Source organism: Gallus gallus, chromosome 12 (assembly GCF_016699485.2).
Source record: "Gallus gallus isolate bGalGal1 chromosome 12, bGalGal1.mat.broiler.GRCg7b, whole genome shotgun sequence".
NCBI classification, from domain to species: Eukaryota; Metazoa; Chordata; class Aves; order Galliformes; family Phasianidae; genus Gallus; species Gallus gallus.
Genome location: NC_052543.1, coordinates 17,631,904 through 17,649,851, shown reverse-complemented (window position 1 = coordinate 17,649,851; position 17,948 = coordinate 17,631,904). Strand labels below are relative to the sequence as shown.

Here is a 17,948-nt window from a genome sequence, read left to right as displayed (position 1 = left end):
TTATAAACTTTTAAGATAACTGCTGGTGTTACTCTTTCAAAAGTAAAGCTGTAGGCTGCCTGGCTTTCACTAGGAGAGGAAACAGCAGAGGGCCACCGGGCAACGGTGTGTACCTGACCTGTCCTTCTTCCTCCCACCCTCAGTGCAGCCTGCAGGTGTTGAGATATGGCATCAGTAACGGAATGGCTTTAGTTTCACCTTTCAAATAGAAATTGCTTTCTGTTGATTAATATGTTTAAGTGCCTGGGTAAATGCAGCTGTTTGACCCTGCTGTACAGGGAGGCTTCAACAGTACAAAGCCCATCCGCCTTGCACCTCTCATGAGAGCTAGAGCCCACGTATAAATTGGAGATGATATTGCTAACATTTTTTTTTCTTCATTTTATTGGAAATGAACATAAAGGAAAATGAAGTTGTGCTGGCAACTTAGAGAGGAGGTCTGTCCACATCAGAAAATTGCTTAGACTGTCAGATGGGACCGGACAGGAGGGAGCAATTGAGGTGAAAGGGACAGCATGAATCTTGCCTTGAGAAGTGCTTTCTGCAGCAAGTGTTCAGCCACATTCTTTCGTTGGGACTTTCTCTACGTCTGTGTTTTATTTATGATTTATTCGAGATGAACTGCATTCAAAAATCCTCCTTGCTTTAAAAGGAAGTCCCAAAGTTGGACAACAGAGGTACTTCCAGTATGGTCTTAGTGAAGTCTTCTGCACTTCACTGCATAGCATCGGGCTGTTTCTGAGCTCTCTCTGAGAGTGCAGTGTGAAGCCAGTTAAATTCATTTGTTGTGCTTATCTCAAATGAGCCTCATAAAAATTATCCAGTATGTGGCACAAAGCTCCAGGTATATAAAGTTTGTAATTTATTTTTAATTTCTATTTTAAGATCTTTGGGATTGCTGAATAGCTTGGGCATCTTGGTGGCGGCAGCACTACAGAAACACACCTATAAATAACGGGGTTTGCCATTCTGCTCCCTTACGGTGAACAGAATATTGCTGGCATATAATTGGAGGAATACACAAATAATAAATTGGATCCAGAGAGAGATCCGGAGCACTTAGTGTAGGAACACAGAGACAAGCCAACAGAAATTCAGCTGCTAGTAGAGAAACAGTCAAAACCTCCATTCTTGCTTTCATTATTCCCAATAAATAATTCAGATTGTTTCAAATTCAGATCATGAGTTTACTTTCAACAATTCCCTGTATATACTGCTTTCATTTCCCTTTTGATGGGGAAAATCATAAATTACCCACTGTACTGTTAATGTAACATGGAACTAATCAGACATATAATCACATGTGATATATTGTAAGTCCTCATGTACTGAAATAATGTTAATTATGACAATTTCATTTATTTAATATGGAAATATGCAGCTCTACTATATAACAGAAATTAATGGACTGTAATGTTGAAGTGTTACTGAAATCATTTTCAGCGTTCCTTAATTAGCCACGTGTTATTCTTTCTTTGTCTGGGCACGCTGATGCTGTGTTCGTATTACACCTTCTTCCTTGCTGGAAATCACAGAAGGTCAAAACGAAACAAAAGAACGGAATTAATTCTCTTTTGGAGATCATCTTTCAGAGTCAAGAATTTCTCTTCTTCAGAAATTGAAGCTAACACAAGTAAGGAACACATACAATGTAATTTATTTTATAAAAAGCTGTAATTTGATTATTGTTATTGCATGAAAAGTCCTACTCATATTCAGTACAATACTGAGACTCGGCTGATACACAGGGTTAGGTTAAAAGGAATGCAAACTATGCACTGGAGCAACAGTTGTCAGTTGTCCGTATTAAAGCAGCAATATTAAAAAAAACATTATACAGTAAGACTTGCATTGATACACTGAGCAGTGCACAGCTGATGCACTCCTGCCCTCCTTTCTTCCCCTACTTTGAAAATCAGGAAATTACACCACGGCAAGGTACATTTTTGTCTCACTTGGGTTCCTTCAAAAATCCCATTAGCATCTCAACGTGCCTAATAACTCATGAAATTTGTTCTAAGTGGTTTGTCTGTGTAAATGCAGATCATCTCCAGCATTATCAAAAACTAAATCAAAGGAAGGTCTTCTGACTCCTTACAGACATGCATAGGGCCTTTCCTGGGATAGTTCTCTTGCTGCTCGTTGGCTTTAACACACGGTTGTAGTGAGTTCAGGTCTCTGTGTGGGGACTTTGGGTTGGTCTTTGTTGTTGTTTTTGTGGTTTTTCAGTTGGAAATTACAGCTTTCATTGAGATCAGTAATATCATGACTTCTCAGAGCCTCTGAAAATGGGTCTGAAGGCAAGTTTGGAGCAATTTCTGAAAGTGGTTGAAATTGTCCCAATTTAAGGGTATCATATTTGGAAGGAATAAAAAAGAAAAAATGGATAAAAAGTTTTTGACTTTCATTCCTTCTTTCCTAAGACTCCTCGTGTCTCTTTCTGATGGACTTTCTCTGCTCAGTGGTCTTCCAGGCATAGTTCATGTTGTGCCTATCCATTGACCATCGATAGCTTTGGGCGCAGATCATCCTGAGCCATCTGAGGCAGCGCAGCACAAGTCAAGCCCACAGTGAAGCCAAATCCCTAAAGGAAGAACGAAACACATAAGAAGAGATTGAAAATAAATAAATCAATGCTGAGATGATGATGAAGCAGAAATTGCACCAAGCCAGGACACTGCTTATAAGCTGGTGTTCCTAATGTGCTCAAAAAACTCTACAACTTGTCCATGTTAAATGCTGCAAACAACTGGAAATGGATTAGGAAAATGGAAACCTTGGTGAGATAAAAGTACAAAGTCATTATGATTTTTGGACTTCTAGTAAATCATTTCTTCCCTGCAGCTTGACCTGATGCCAGGTACCAAGTCCTCCCCAAGCACGTGTTTACAGAGAAATTACTTCTGTAATGGAACAAACGGTCAGGAAACTCTTGCCAAAAAATTAAAACCCCATTGTTTAAATACTTTAATAGGGAAAAAATATGCACCCAGCAGAGATTCCACAAGTCTTTTTTTGTTAAAGACACTGAGAAAGCTACAGCTCAAGAAAACAAATACAGAAGTGGATTACCTCAAAGTGTTTTATCTGTTAATGTGACTAACGCTGTTGAATAATGTGAAGCAGAATACACGAGGGAATTATTTGTTTATGGTATAGTTATTCTTCTTACAGTCAAGAGAAAAAAGACCAACTTTTTGTACACGACAGTAGAGCCGGCTGTCAAGAATTACAGATAAAGAGCATTGTTTACGTGAAGACCTGTGAACAGCAGCTGTCAGACGGTATTGGCGAGCCCTGCACACAGCCCAGTCTTTTTCAGAGGTTGCTGACACTGAAACACACTTTTTACAGAGCAGCTGCAGAAAATCAGAGCAAAATACAACAATGTGGAAACGGTGGGGTTCGGTCAATTGCTTTTAGCGGCAATTGCTCTGGAGAGGAACAATCAGGCTCTCCATTACTTGGGTCTGCAAAATTGCTGCCAGTGGAAACAGCAGGTAGGCTTGTGTGGAAACATCAGATCCACTTCGTCCATATTCCTGGCTTCCATTTCAGTGAGTTTCAGATGGATTTCCAGATCGTGGCTTCACACGCTAGTGCTGTGTGGTGGACCCTGGAGGTTTGGCTTTGGATCATAATATGGCTTTGATTTCATTCTTGAAAACGCTTCAATTGTAAAAGGTTTTCTCTTCTAGAGTGTGGCTCTATGGTGATCAGCCAAGACTTTTTTTTTTCCTAACCGTGGAATTCTTCTGTTTTGACCCAATATTTAGTGCTACTTGTGAAAGTGGCTTCAGTTTGTACGTATGCATGGATTGTGTTTGGAGCAGGGTTTTACATTTACTGGCAGTCTGCAGAAAAACAACATACCCTCCTGTGTTTCTGAGCGCAGAAAATGGTGCTATAGTGATAAACAGAGATGCTTGATTCTACGGACTTGACTTTTGCAAGAGACAGTGAATTCTGAATTATAGCAAACACCTTTTTGCTGCTGTACTGCTTTCCAGGGGTACTTTGCTTTCCTGGGAGGTGGAGGGGGGACGCAACGCAGTGCTCTGCCTAAGAACTGAAGGCTATTTATTCATCCCGTCTCTTGCTGCGGAGGAGACGTGTGGATGTATGTTACCGTAGGGTGGTGGGGTATGAAAATTCCTTCTGTCAAGTGCCCCGTGTGAAATTATAGAAGAAATCAATCATCAGAGAAATGCATCAAAAACTTTTGTGCAAATGAATCAAGAATGACAGATGGTCTGAGCCTGGAACATATGGATTTTGTCAGACAACAGAAAAAAACACATAAGAGCACGTTGTGGAAGAGAACATGTAACCTCTGCGTGTGTACTCTAAGAGAAAAAGAAGGCAGCAGGATGTTTCAAAACTTATCATTTTTTCTCTGACAATGATTTAGAGAAAAGTGGACCACAAATTATTTGGTATTCAACCTTTCTAACCTCCCAAGTAACACCGATGCCAGGAAAAACAGATGGCACTCGGGTTTCTTCTGAAATGATAGTTATTCCACTCTTGCCAGATCTCTGTGGTGTGCAAAATATATGGTATAAGTCACTATCAGAAAGCAAGTCATTAATTAATAACATTTCACAGCTCAAGGATCAGGTAGGTGGGAGCGCCGGTCAGGCAGCTGCCTTTAGGAAATCCGTGTGGCAGAGGAGGGGAATGGCTGCAGTAAGAGACTGCTCTCCAACGCCCCTACCTGCGATGGAGGCATCCATCATTACATGTAATCAAGCCTACAAGTATTTATCATCCCTAGGGCACGGAGCCGTCTGAAGTCCAGAGTATAAAGAGAACATCAGTGCAACAACAAAACGATCAGTCAAAGAAAGAATAAGAAGTGGGAAAACCAGGTAGTGGGATAGCAGAAAGATTATAATTAAACTCTTAACTGTAATTAAATTCAGTGTGAGGTGACAAACAGCACCGGCAGAATGTTTTTTTATGTGTGTGTTGATGTGTTTACTGGATGATTTACACGTCTCTTCTTTGCGGTTACCACTGTAGTCCTCTTTTGCCTAATTTCAAGCAGGAGTAGCCCCCAGGAGCACAAATGGTGCACTGTCCATTTCACACTGAGATTTTTAGTGGGCAGAGCTTTGCAGGCAGCTTGAAACCAGGGCTTTCTGGGGAAACATGCCCTTAGCAAAAGCAGAGGCCTAAATGCTTTTCATTGGCTTCCCCACTCTCGCACTGATGTGTGGAATGTTTATAATTATACTTTTTGGGTAGGAAATATCATATGCGTGATAGATGTACCTGTGTTCAACTTAACCCCATGCTTTTTGTGCCTACCAAGGACTTGTCTCTGGATATGCTGTCAGAGGCAAGCTCTTCTAACCAAGTGCTCTCCTTTTAACCGGCATTTCATCGCCTGCCCTTTACCACACCTGTATCAAACTGGGTGATGTGTTCAACCTGAAGCCCACCCCTCTGATGGGATGTGTTATCAGAGGCAGCGCTCCTTGTTCCTGGAAGACTCAGCCACCATTAGCGCTTTGCCAGCTGAGCTTTTGTATCCCTCACCAGTTCTTCTCTATATCCCATCATTTCTTTACGAAGGAGTCTCCCACCCCCAAACTCTGCAAAACAACAGGGTGTGAACTCTGTTATTTAATGTGTGAGCCTTAGGAACTGTACTGTGAGCTCATTTTGCAGTAGCACAGCCAGCAGTGGGCACCGAGTTCATTGCTGAGCAAATTCCTCACGGCTTCTTCATCCAGCTGCCGGCAGCCCCAGCTCCCAGGTGTGGAAGCAGCTGAACTTCTTGTTCTCCAAAGAGAAATCTGCCTTCGTTTCCCCAAATTTCCAAAGTTCTAGTTCACAGAAAGCAACCTCTTATTCCTCAGTGCCTTTTGTTTTTCAGTTATTTTCTTCCGGCTTGCTGAGGAGAATTTCTACCCTTCCACTGAGCTCCTCAGGGAGGAACGGGAAGTAGACTGGGAAGCTAAAGATGTGCATGTGATTCTCTGCTCCAAAGCTCAGTGAAAACAGTGAGAAAACACGGGGCTGCTGAGGCTGGGTCACAGGAGGTGGGCTGCCTGGGAACTTCTCATCAGCCCAGCAGAACAGCCGTGGTAAGATGCACAGTGCATGTTGGCACAGGGGATGCAACACAGAAAATCAGCCTCCAACGGGGCAGCAGCTGCATAATTTAATTGTGACTTCCGGCAAGATGCATTCAGCTGAAGATATGCAAAAGGTTATTCAATGCCTATGGAAGAAAGAAGACCTTGGGCATTGGGTTTTCTCAGTCCTTGGCTTCCAAACATCAAATCAATCTTTCTGCTGAGAGCAAAGACGGGTCTGCAGTGGTGACACAGCTCAGGGAAATCTTTCTATGTAATATTTCTTGATTAAACAGGAGTAGAAAGAAAGAAGCACTCCAAAACCAGAGGAATAGGAACCCTCTTCTTTGCTACTCAGCAGTTTCCTTGTGCTCTTCTTTGCTCTTTTTCTGCTGTCTTGCTCAGCCCAAGACTGGTTCCTGGATATTCTTCTTTTATGATTCTTATTTTTGTTGCTATAATTGTAAAGTGCATTTGACTTGATCTATTTAATTAGGAACAGTTACTGTCAAGGGGACTTAAAACCCAGTCTTCAAGGAATTTTCATTTTAATTATCTGCTTATTAGTAAATTTCCAATTTGCAGTTGAGTCTATTGCACGCTACTTTATTGACAAAAGTCAAATTATACATATATACTAGTTGTATCTCAGCCTTGTCTTAAAATACAGAATAGTCTTTTAAACACGATTATTCTAATTCAGCCTGCATCCTGATTTTCTCGAGAATAAAAGACATCTCATGGCAGTCAAACAGCTCTCCAGCATGAGCCTTTTATGTTACCTAGAGATATTATAGGCATGTAGGCATGGTGCTGCAAATGCAATACTTTGCCTGTGTCTGTTGACTGCTCCTTCTGATTTACTTAAAATGCATCCAATTGCATCAACAGTAAATTGTGAAAGAAGACTCAGACCATGACCTCCCACTTGCTCCAGTCAGAGATCAGCAGCCAGAAAGAAAGTGTATTGCATTTTATAAGCTTTAACTCCTGTAACCGAGGTCAGAGTAATACAGAGATTACAGAATGTTGTCCCAGAGCAATGCTGGAATTAAAGCCTTAAATTAAAGCAAAAGAAAAATTAAAGCATTTGGCTATGACCCACAGATTTGGGTACTGGGAAGTAAAGTGAATGATAAATAGGGCTGTCATTGTAAGGATGGTTGTTTTGGCTGTAGTTAGAAGGTGGAATTGGTGCCACAGGTGGCAACTGAGGGTAGGGCTGGGTGAGGTTTCTGAGTAATTAGATTTGAACAGTGTTAAGAGTAGAGAGACAGTCAGAAACTGGACTGGGACTCTGACAGAATGCATGTGGAAGCAGGCAGTAGGCCTGGCTCAGACACATGGTTCAGATGGTCATGGGCTGCAGTCCCACGACAGCTGCAGAGCTGGGCAGAGCTATTGGCACTGCTGCAGGCAGTGGCAGTGTCTGCAAGGCAGGCTTAGGGTGACATCTAGGTCACCCTAAAACCCCAGATGTGGAACCATAATTCGAGGTAGTGTGGCTGCTCAACCGAGATTGAAGCCAGAGGATGGTTTGGGACTGCAGATTGGTGAAAGCCTCTCTAGGACTAAACTGAGGCCACAGACAGGAGCAAGGTAGTGATATTTGGCTTGGAAGATGATGAAGTCTTGGGTTAGGATTTTGCCCAGTGCTGATACTGGGTAGTGCTGCAGTGAGTGGGAGGGATGGGGACAGCTTGGGCTTGGAGGTGGCTGTTGTGCTGTAGGTCTGAGCTTCAGCCTCACGGGGCTGAGGCAGGCCGAATGGGATTAGAAGAATATTTCCTCTGTGAGGAAATAACCTCATGAACATGCAGAAATTAATTTCCCTGATGCAGAAATTACTCTGATGGTGAGTACTCAAGAAATAGAAGCTCGTTATAATGAACAGATGGCGGCTCAGTGAAGTTGTGTGAAGAAGATCACCAGTCCTTTTGTTTACAACACATACATGTCCTGTTTTGTTTTAATTACGCTGTTGTTTTTGCACTCAGGCTATTCACTTAAAAACAAAGCCCACCATCACTGTGTCTATGTCAGCCAAGCTAATAAGCAATCCACGGGCTGGAGCTGTAGTAAGCACACGTTCATGAATATTGAGAAATCTCTGATAGATGTGGTGTCTGCCCAGGTTGTTTGGATCCCTCCTGATGTCCCTGGTGAAGCCCAAGGAAGAAAGAAGCAAACTATTTGCATTGGCTGGCTGGCCAGGAGCTGAGTGCTTTCCTGAATATTTTTACGTAATGCTTTGTTAAATCTATTTAAGAGCCTCATGTTCACGAGTCTGCAATGTATGAAAAGGGAGGAAAAAAACAAATGCTTTCCCTCTTGTCAAAGGCTGTAGGTTTAGAGACAGGGTTTAACTAGTTCCCACCTCTTGTATTGTCTCACATACTATACACTGCAAATGGCAAAAATAATTACAGGTAATAAACACAGAAGCTGCTAATAGGATTACCAGCAGCAGCTTTGTGCTGGAAAAGAGGAGGGACCACACGCTATGCCCTCAGCAGTGGGCAATGAGCGGCGGCCGCGTGCGGGGCGAAGCACCCGAAGCCCCCTCCGCCCCCGCCGCTGCCCGGATCTGCCGCGCCCCCTGGCGGCCGGCGGAGCGAGCAGCAGCAGGGTGCTGCACCGCGCCGCAGCGCTGCGAGCAGGCGGGTGAGGGCTATTCCTTTCCAGCGTTTTAGGGGCTTTTAGGTTCTATCTTCCTTTTTTCTTTTTCTTTTTCTTTTTCTTTTTTTCTTTTCTTTTCTTTTCTTTTCTTTTCTTTTCTTTTCTTTTCTTTTCTTTTCTTTTCTTTTCTTTTCTTTTCTTTTCTTTTCTTTTCTTTTCTTTTCTTTTCTTTTCTTTTCTTTTCTTTTCTTTTCTTTTCTTTTCTTTTCTTTTCTTTCTTTTCTTTTCTTTTCTTTTCTTTCTTTTCCTCTCCTCTCCTCTCCTCTCCTCTCCTCTCCTCTCCTCTCCTCTCCTCTCCTCTCCTCTCCTCTCCTCTCCTCTCCTCTCCTCTCCTCTCCTCTCCTCTCCTCTCCTCTCCTCTCCTCTCCTCTCCTCTCCTCTCCTCTCCTCTCCTCTCCTCTCCTCTCCTCTCCTCTCCTCTCCTCTCCTCTCCTCTCCTCTCCTCTCCTCTCCTCTCCTCTCCTCTCCTCTCCTCTCCTCTCCTCTCCTCTCCTCTCTTCTCTTCTCTTCTCTTCTCTTCTCTTCTCTTCTCTTCTCTTCTCTTTCTCTTCTCTTCATTAATTAATATAGCGTTCAGTTTGGATAAGTAGTATCAGTCATCTAGTTCATTTCTAACCTTGTTCAGTGGTTTATGCTAAAACCTAAATCATAGTAGACCTGCATCCCAGCTGCCGGCTGTTAATGCTGCTCTATCAGTTACACTGAGCATGGTTTAGCGATGTACTCTTACATAAAAGAGCCAGAGCAAGTACAACTTGTTATGTTTCACATAATGAACATCCTTACTGAAAAAAATGTGAAGTCAGTGATGTCCTTAGGAAGAAAAACTCCTCACGGTATATTACATATTACTTATTACTGAAGTATTTTAATGTTTCATAGAAGCACTCAGAGCCTAAAAAGTTTCAGAAGTCTTTACTGTCAGCATTACTGTCAGCAGTAAATACCCAGAACTGTGTGCATACGCGGTATTTCATGCTGGGCTTCTGCTTCAGTCAGTAAACACAAGGGACAGAGCCCATAAAATTAACAGCTACTCACTCTAATCTGTAGCTGCAGCCCTGGTGTAAATTGCAATCTAACTCCAAATGTTATTTCCCCACCATCTATCTGCCCATTTTTCAGCAATTTGGGGTAGCACAAGCCCTTGCATGGTTCAGATGCAGCGAGTGGGAGGGTGGGTGTGGGGGGGGAATACTGCATATTATTCCCTTTTGCGGTTCAGAAACTCAGGAATGATATTTCGACATCAATGGCAAAAATCTCAAATTCATACTGCCACTATAGAAGGTCTGTGGCAAGATGTCTGAGAGTGCTTAGCATTTCCCAGGGCTGTGGGAATAATTTTAATCTGCTTCACTTGTTCCGTTGTTCTGAAATATGACCAGAGAGATCAAGCTGAAAACATGTACAATATCAGATATGTATTCAGAGCCCATCTTTCAAAACCTGGTCTTGGCGATTTACTCATCATTGCAGTAATTCTGTGCTCCTTCAGCTGCCATCCTCACAGAAACCACCTCCCCCTAAAATCCTCGTGCCTTCTCTTCTCCATTTCTGCAAACTTCACTAAAATATGAGGTATTTCTTTTGCTTTCCTACCCATTTTCCTTCACTCTCTCACCTCCCATGCCAGGACTGTGAGCATTTCAGTTATTTCACATAACCAAAGGTGAGTTTAAGTGGAAAAAGTACTTTTAGAAGGAACCTTCAGTACATAAATGGATGAGAGGACCAGATGGATAGAACTGATTTTTTTTATCCAATAGGTTCAAGGTAATAAACTGTCAGTAGAAGTTATCAGGCTGGTAGCACCGTACTTGAATTTTAGTTCATTTTCACTGCAGAGAAAGTTTAAATCATTTTGATAATTTGTATGTTGGTGTTTGCTGTACTTGACCTTACAGTGACTGAAGAATCTGTTTTTCACAGATCTTGAGTTATCCTCACTTCAGAAAACAGATTCATTAGTGAATACTCAAGGTGCATTCTGTGCTGCCTGGTTAGCTCTCTCCTCTAGTGGAAAGCGTTTGGGTATTCGTAACCACAGTGTCCCCCTTCAAATGTATGGGATAAAACCCACATTCTTTTCTGATGCTGGTTTCTCAGGATAGTCTGGGTTGCCTTGGCCAGGATTCAGGGCATATCATTGGTCATCCTGGCCAAGCTAATGCATTTCTAATGTCTTTGGGTTTAGCCAGTCACAAGCCATTTGCCTTTCACAATGCTTTGAACCGCATTACTTTATTGTGGGGTTGCTGTACATCCATAGCTGTGGGGAAAGTTGCTGCTTTACTTCTATACCCTCTTAACTTTCTGACTGTTTAAGATGTAGGACAGTACAGACTCTAAGATGTGCTGCTCGGGCTGAAGCTGAAGACATGGATTTTCTCTTATCCATTTTACAAACAGATTCCTGGCATAAGAAAACTTCAAGATTATCTCACTTCTGTTTTACTCTGAAATATAAGAAATGGATCATTCACAATGGCCACTTTTGGTTCAGGTGTATTTCAGATTTTTGGAGCCTTGTGCTGCAGCACTCCCTATATTTTTCACCAAATTGTAAACAAAGATTTTGTTCCGAATATCAGTGACGTGAAGCTGAATTTTTGTGTCAATGACTTTCAGAGGAGAATGGGGGATGCACAACTTATTTCTGCAGGGCAAGTCACCCATAGGGGAATCAACAGAAAGCATTCTTCATCAAAAGAACTGTCTTTCATTTCAGCTCAGCCAGTTATGCAATTCAGTCATTCCCTTGGCACTCCCTGTAGAGAAAACTTGAAATGATCCTTAAGTTTTCTCCACTTGGCTCTCCAAGCCTTTTCAAGCTGATAGGCTGCTGTTGTTTTCAATGTCAGACTAGGAAAACTGGGGCTTTGGTAAAGTTATCTTTCATTACAGTGCTGTTAAAGGCATGAACACTTGGCCTGTTTTGTCCTTTTTGTCCTCTCAGATCCTGGCTTCACACTCCCACTTTGGTCGACTCATATGAAGCCATCACACTTAGTTTTGTAAGAGCAACCCAGACTAGGAGATCCCTGTCAGAAATACCAATCATCTCTAGTAAGAAGTTGCTTAGATGTGTTTCCCCATAGTGACTCACTGCTGCTGTTCTAAATTACTTATTCTCAAAATGTGAAAACTATGATTTCTTCTTGCCCATCTTTGCCTTACCCTGAAGAGGAAGGCAGTATCAGACTCCAAATGGTAAGAATGCCTTGTGGATGTTCTGTGATAGCTGCAGTGGTTGGAGAAATAAGAGATGCTGTCCTAGCTGAATGGAAGGAAGGAAGGAGGGAAGGAAGGAAGGAGGGAAGGGGGGAAGGAGGGAAGGAGGGAAGGAGGGAAGGGAGGAAGGGAGGGAGGGAGGGAGAGGAAGGAGGGAGAGGAAGGAGAGGAAGAAACGAGATTGCTCTTCTCCAATGTGGCGTGATGAATGTGAAATCAAGAGTGATTGTTGGTTCTTTGACATTTGCAGAAGACCACACTACCAGTTGGAATACAGTCACCATGTTCTGTGTGTAGATAAAACCAAGTGGTCCAAGTGTTTAACCTGACACTGCCTGCTCTGGTTGGGTGAATTAAACAAATGATATGAGCAGGCACTGAGCAAGGGTAGGATGGGCATTGTAAGGCAGAATGGGAACTGGTGTATTGACGTGTGCTGTTATTGGTGAAATAATACCAGGAAACCACTAAGTATAGATCAGCCTAAAGATATTAGTAACTTGAAAGGTGATGTACTGAAACAGTATTAAATGCTCATGATGGTACGCAGTGAATGTTTAGGGTCTGATGGTATCTTGTGAAATAAGACCGTGCAGCTTAGCCCTCTCACGTCTATGGGGATTCTAACTGTGGGTTTGGTTTTGTTTTGCTTTTCTGGTGAAAGTGGTGAAGCTGAGGGAAGATTCTGCATTAATAAAGATTGGATCAGATTCTGAGACTCAGCAGACCAGCTGAAGAGAAAGCAAAACATTGTGCTATCAACTAAATGAACAAGCAAGTTGTCTGACAGTGCAGGAGAAATCTGGGGTGCAGTGGTCACGGTTAGTGGTTCAACTGTGTTGTTATCTGGTCTTTGGCACACATCCTTATTTGTACAGCCCCTCCCACATGAATAACAGCGCTTGCATGCAGGCAGATGATGGTACCTTAATGCATCTTTGTTACTCTGTGAAAAATACTGAATGCCAAAGAAGACCAAAATGATCTATTTTCATAAACGTTTTTTTTTTTCTTTGCTGTAGAAATGTAACATTATGAAAAGCCTCAATTTTCTCACCAGCCACATGTAGTAAATAACTTAACTGTATCGCATTATAGCCATTTAACAAATATTCCCCAACCAGCCTGCAACACTTAGCTTGGTGAAATAGATTTGTTCTGGATATAAACCAAGGCGAGCAGAATACGTATTTCTTGGCCCTGGTGGATATATGTGATGGAGTTGTGCTGGATGACTTGAATTAAGATGGAGCATGTGTGTAACGAGTATTCCCTGGGCAGTGATGTCTCTACATTTCCTCCCAACCTCCCTTTTCCCTCCCTCCCAAATGCTGCTTATTATGGCCTTTTTTTCCCCCCACCGATAAGTGAATGTTAAAGTTATGTTACAGTTTTCTCAATGCTGGGTAAATGTGTGTAATATATCTCTCATAAAATGTTACTACGCAGATGGGACTGGGAAAACTTTTTCAGTTTATGAAGCCATCGTTAGTAATACCTACCACTTATGAATAATAAAATAAAATGGCCTTTGGCAAATTTCAAAGTTGTGTTTTGCTTTCCGTGGGAATCCTCGAAGAAAACGAACGCTCAGAAATGCAATGATCAAAGATTCTGATGGAACATCTCCTCAGGTGCAGTCACACAGCCTCTGTGCTTCACAGGGGCGATGCTTTGTGCACATGCAGCAAATCCTTTTGTCTTCTCTAGCTTTTTGGTCACAGTTCTAATTCCAACAGGCGAATCTCAGTTGCAGCAAGTTCTCATTCTGTGTTTTAATGGGCAAACAAAGATGAGCTTGGGTACTACTATCTGTTTATTTGTTTTGATTAATGTACCCTGTATACTTGTCTATCTTTGTGGTGGCAAACGAATGAAGGTATTAATAATGCATGAAAACAAACAGCCAGTAAATGTAGGCTGGAATTAAAATTGACCTGAGGAAGGGGAGTAGAGGGTAAAACCACAGTTTCACTTTATTAGGAGATAAATAGTGGTGAAGGGTAACTGGGTCTAGAAAGAAAGGGGAAAATCTGGCTGGTTCACTGCCTGCCAGTGCCTTGGGGAGCTGCTGGGAGGTTCTGCTGAGTGCACATCGCACTGCCCTGCCCCAAATTGAAGGGAAGATTTGGAGGCAGAGGGGAGCAGGAGCAGGTTGTTGCTGTGCTGCCACTGCTGGGCATTACAGCTGTCCTCTCTGGCCAGTGTGGGACACAGCACGGAGTCGTGGGTCAGAGCCCTCCTCCCAGAGCTTGCAGTGGATGAGGCTGGAGTGGCCAGAAGGGAGGAAGTGAGCAGGATGAAGGCTGGTGTTTGTCATTTGCAAGTGTGACTCCACGTGTGACAAAGAGCATGTGAGCTGCAGGTAGCTCTTGAGTGCACAGAATAGCTGGAGCCAGTGGGATCTGTTCCTTGGCAAGGAGATCCTGCTCTGCTCTGCTGAGCCAGATGTGCTGCAGCCTGCATGAGATTGCATGAGATTGCATGGGACTGCACGGGACTGCATGGGATTGCATGAGATTGCATGGGACTGCATGGGATTGCATGGGACAGCATGGGATTGCACAGCACCCATCTGTGTTTGTGAGAAATTCAGGGCTGTTCACAGTGCTGTAGCTCATCCAGAGGCACCAATGGAAAGAGTAAAGAGGAACTTGTCACTGTCGATGAAAAACTACAATGAGTGTATTGACCAGTGCTATGTGATTAAAGGTGCAGTAAATGAATACTTCACCTTGGAACCTGGGAAGGCTTTAAAGAGAAAACATCCTTGGATAGCAAAAACGGAGCATTAATGTTTCAGTAGGCAGGAAAATGAGAAAGAGGCTGAGGTGTGCATCATTTGTTAGTAGTTCTCAAGACCTGGAAAATGATGAAAGGGAATTTTACAAAGAATGCAAAGGCACATTGTTGCCTCAGATGTAAGATTGCCAGGAATTTCCTGCAGACTTTGGGGATCTCAGCAGGTTTGGGATCTGACCCTTCTCTTCTGGTTCTGAAGAAAAATGAAATGTGTGCTTCGTTCTGTCTTTGGCTGTGCACAGAGTTACTTTTGTTCATGCTCTGATTTACAGAGCTGGTCGCTGTCAGGTATCTGTTGCTGCATGGATTAGCTATGCAGTATTTCTCATCATGTCTATGCAAACTTCTCAGTTAAGAAAGAGAAAATATTACTGATTATCAATTGTGGTATTTCTAGTAAGAAAAAAAGATTAATAATTTAAATTATTAAAGCACCATTTTCTCTTACAAAAGCAAGGGATAAAGGGTGAAATTATACATATTTCTGAACAAGCAAATTATATGGATGTCTGTATTTATGTAGACATGTTCTACTTCTATATAACTGGGTATTGTGATGGGAACTGTGATCAACTAAAACCATGATTCTGTAGATTCTGTAGAGCCAAAGATCAGAATGAAATGTTAACGTGAGCAACAGGACTGACTCAGGTGGGTTCACCTGGAGTTTTAAAATGGTGTTGCAACATCTTGTCATAGCTGGAGCCTTGTTTGCTCGATAATCCACAACTGTCAGATCTCAAGCTTTCATTTTATTTGATATAATTAGTAAGAAGTGAAATGAAAGGTGTTAATGTCTGAGGTGAGAGCAGGGAGAGGTTGAAAGCTGATGTTCTTAGCAAACACTCAGTGCCTGGAAAACGTACAGCATGCCCCTGTTGACTCTGATTTTTGTTCTTTCAGGTCTTGTCTGAAAAGGACTTTCAAGACTGGGGTTTATCCAGTTTCAAAAGGTAAGTAATTCCTAAGATCATACCAACTGAGTGCAAATAGATCAATGAAACAGATCATGCAAATGTTTGCAAACTTATTGCTGACGCTGTTTTATCAGGTACATTATAGACACCAATACACCTGCTAATGGCATTTCAGTACAAGAAAGCACTCATGTACGTTAGTGTGTAGACTTCTAGAGAAAAATCTGACATATGAACTAAAAATAGTAATATCTACACAGTGAGTCATGCTGCAAAAATTCAGACTAATTCTATGTGTTCTTGGTGCCTGTTTTCTTCGTCCTATGGTGAATGAGATATCCATCATCCAAGTGTTCACAAAAGAAAAAACTAGAAAATTCCCTGCTAAGACAAAATGCCCCAGAAATACCTGGGCTTTTTCTTGACCGATCAACATTCCAATGCCACTTAGATTTATAAACCAGAAATTCCTTCCTGTGCCAAATGCAACAGGAGGTTCAAGGCTGCGTATCTACACAGATGGATTCAGGCAAACATCAGCACTTCATCCCAACCTGATGAGACATCACACAGTTTCAGTCTCAAAATCACATACTAAAGTCAGCGGAGTGAATGAATTCCCATCAGCTCAAGGACAGGAAAGTGCTCATACAGCCAAAATTTTTCAGGTCAGCCCTGAAGAGAGTGGCATGCTGGGCCACCTGTGTAAATCATCCTTCCATTTTCTAATCACAGCTGTTACGGAAATGGGATTCAACCTTTGTTACAAAGCTTTTGTAGGCTGCAGCGCCTGAGATCTCGAATGATAGTAAATAGCTTCGTGGTGGTGGCAGAGTTCAGTTCCTGAAGGGGTAATGGGCATGCCTTTTTCTCACTAGTACTTGCTGTTTTCCACTCTGATCTTCTTTAAAATGTTTGGTATGAATTGGGTCAAGTACATAAAACAAACTCTTCTTTACTAGCAAAGCTTTAAAAAACACCATTGTCAGTTACTTAAAGGTTTATAAATATCTTTATCTTGAAGATTCAGGACAGTCTCTTCTGTTCTTGTTGTAAATATTTATAAACATCAAGCACAGTACTCTCTCTGGATCCTTTTTTTAACCATTCCCTATTACAGCAGGGCACACTCTTGTCTGATGCATAGTCTTTCTAAATCACACAGGTGTCGTGTCATTAATTAGTATCCATCAGGAACTGGGAGAGGATTCCACCATCAGCTAAATCAAAGGAGGTAGCTGTGCCCACTAGAGGGGCAAATTCCAGACCACAGTTTGATTATATTTGAACATAAGCCCATTCTTCTACGTGACTATTTCTTGTATCAGTTGGTATACACGTGAAGAGACACACATATGTATGAGTATAGAAATACAGAATGAAAACAAAAATCAATTCAGCTAAAGAAAGCACTGGGTAGGAGATGGAACAAATACAGAATCAGTGCTGCAGATTGTGCAGCCCCATGGTCAGAGCTGGGATACAGTTGTCCCATAGGAAATTCTTTGTGAAGAATAACAGCTTTTATTTCAGGATCTTGTAATGTGTTAAGTAATGCTGACAATATGCCTTGAATATTAATTCTGATAAAGTATACTTGGAAGCTAAGCTGAATCAATTTCTATGGAAAGATCTGGGGTCTCCTTAGAAATGGGATGTCAATGTGAAAAGCTGCCGTGTAACATCTGTGGTCTGTAAGCACAGGTTGCACTCCTGGAGGTGGGGAAATACACATAATGGCAATAAGGGTTACCTCTACACATTTCTCATCCTTATATTAGCCAACGTATTTCCAAATACGTACAAATTTGGGTGTCCAAAACTTGTACCAGGACATATAATGTCTCATATATATAGGCAGCTTGACTTTTAATATGGGAGCTTTTCTTTGACCTTGTCTCTTAAGAACCTTTGTTTTAATGAAATTCATCATTATGGTGCCTCATTTTGATGATTCAGTATTACTATTCAAGTGAAAAGGCAATTTGCTTTGATGATGTATATTCTTTACTCAACGTAGAAGAGAAAGGAAACAACTACTTTGGGAGGCAGAATCCAGAATTCTGTAACTCAGGAGAATGTTTTCCAAGAAACTGGGCATGAGGGATTCATTTACATTAGAGAGGCAAACATACTTTGAAAGAGAGATACAGGTAATGGCATCACTTTTCTCCAAGCAATACTGCTAAATTTAGGTCTGGTCTCAGGGTAAATTCTGAAGATCTTCATA

General features: G+C 42.0%; 1 long non-coding RNA gene across 9 annotated transcripts in view; it reads left to right on the top strand.

The window, feature by feature from the left end:
• The window catches only part of LOC107054409, a 176,912-nt gene that overhangs the window by 54,576 nt on the left and 104,388 nt on the right, over nt 1-17,948 (top strand). For all 9 annotated transcript variants that reach the window (XR_005839173.2, XR_005839170.2, XR_006931294.1 and 6 more), the window contains exon 2: nt 15,705-15,754. This is a non-coding gene — a long non-coding RNA (uncharacterized LOC107054409). The remainder of the gene's footprint in view (nt 1-15,704; nt 15,755-17,948) is intronic.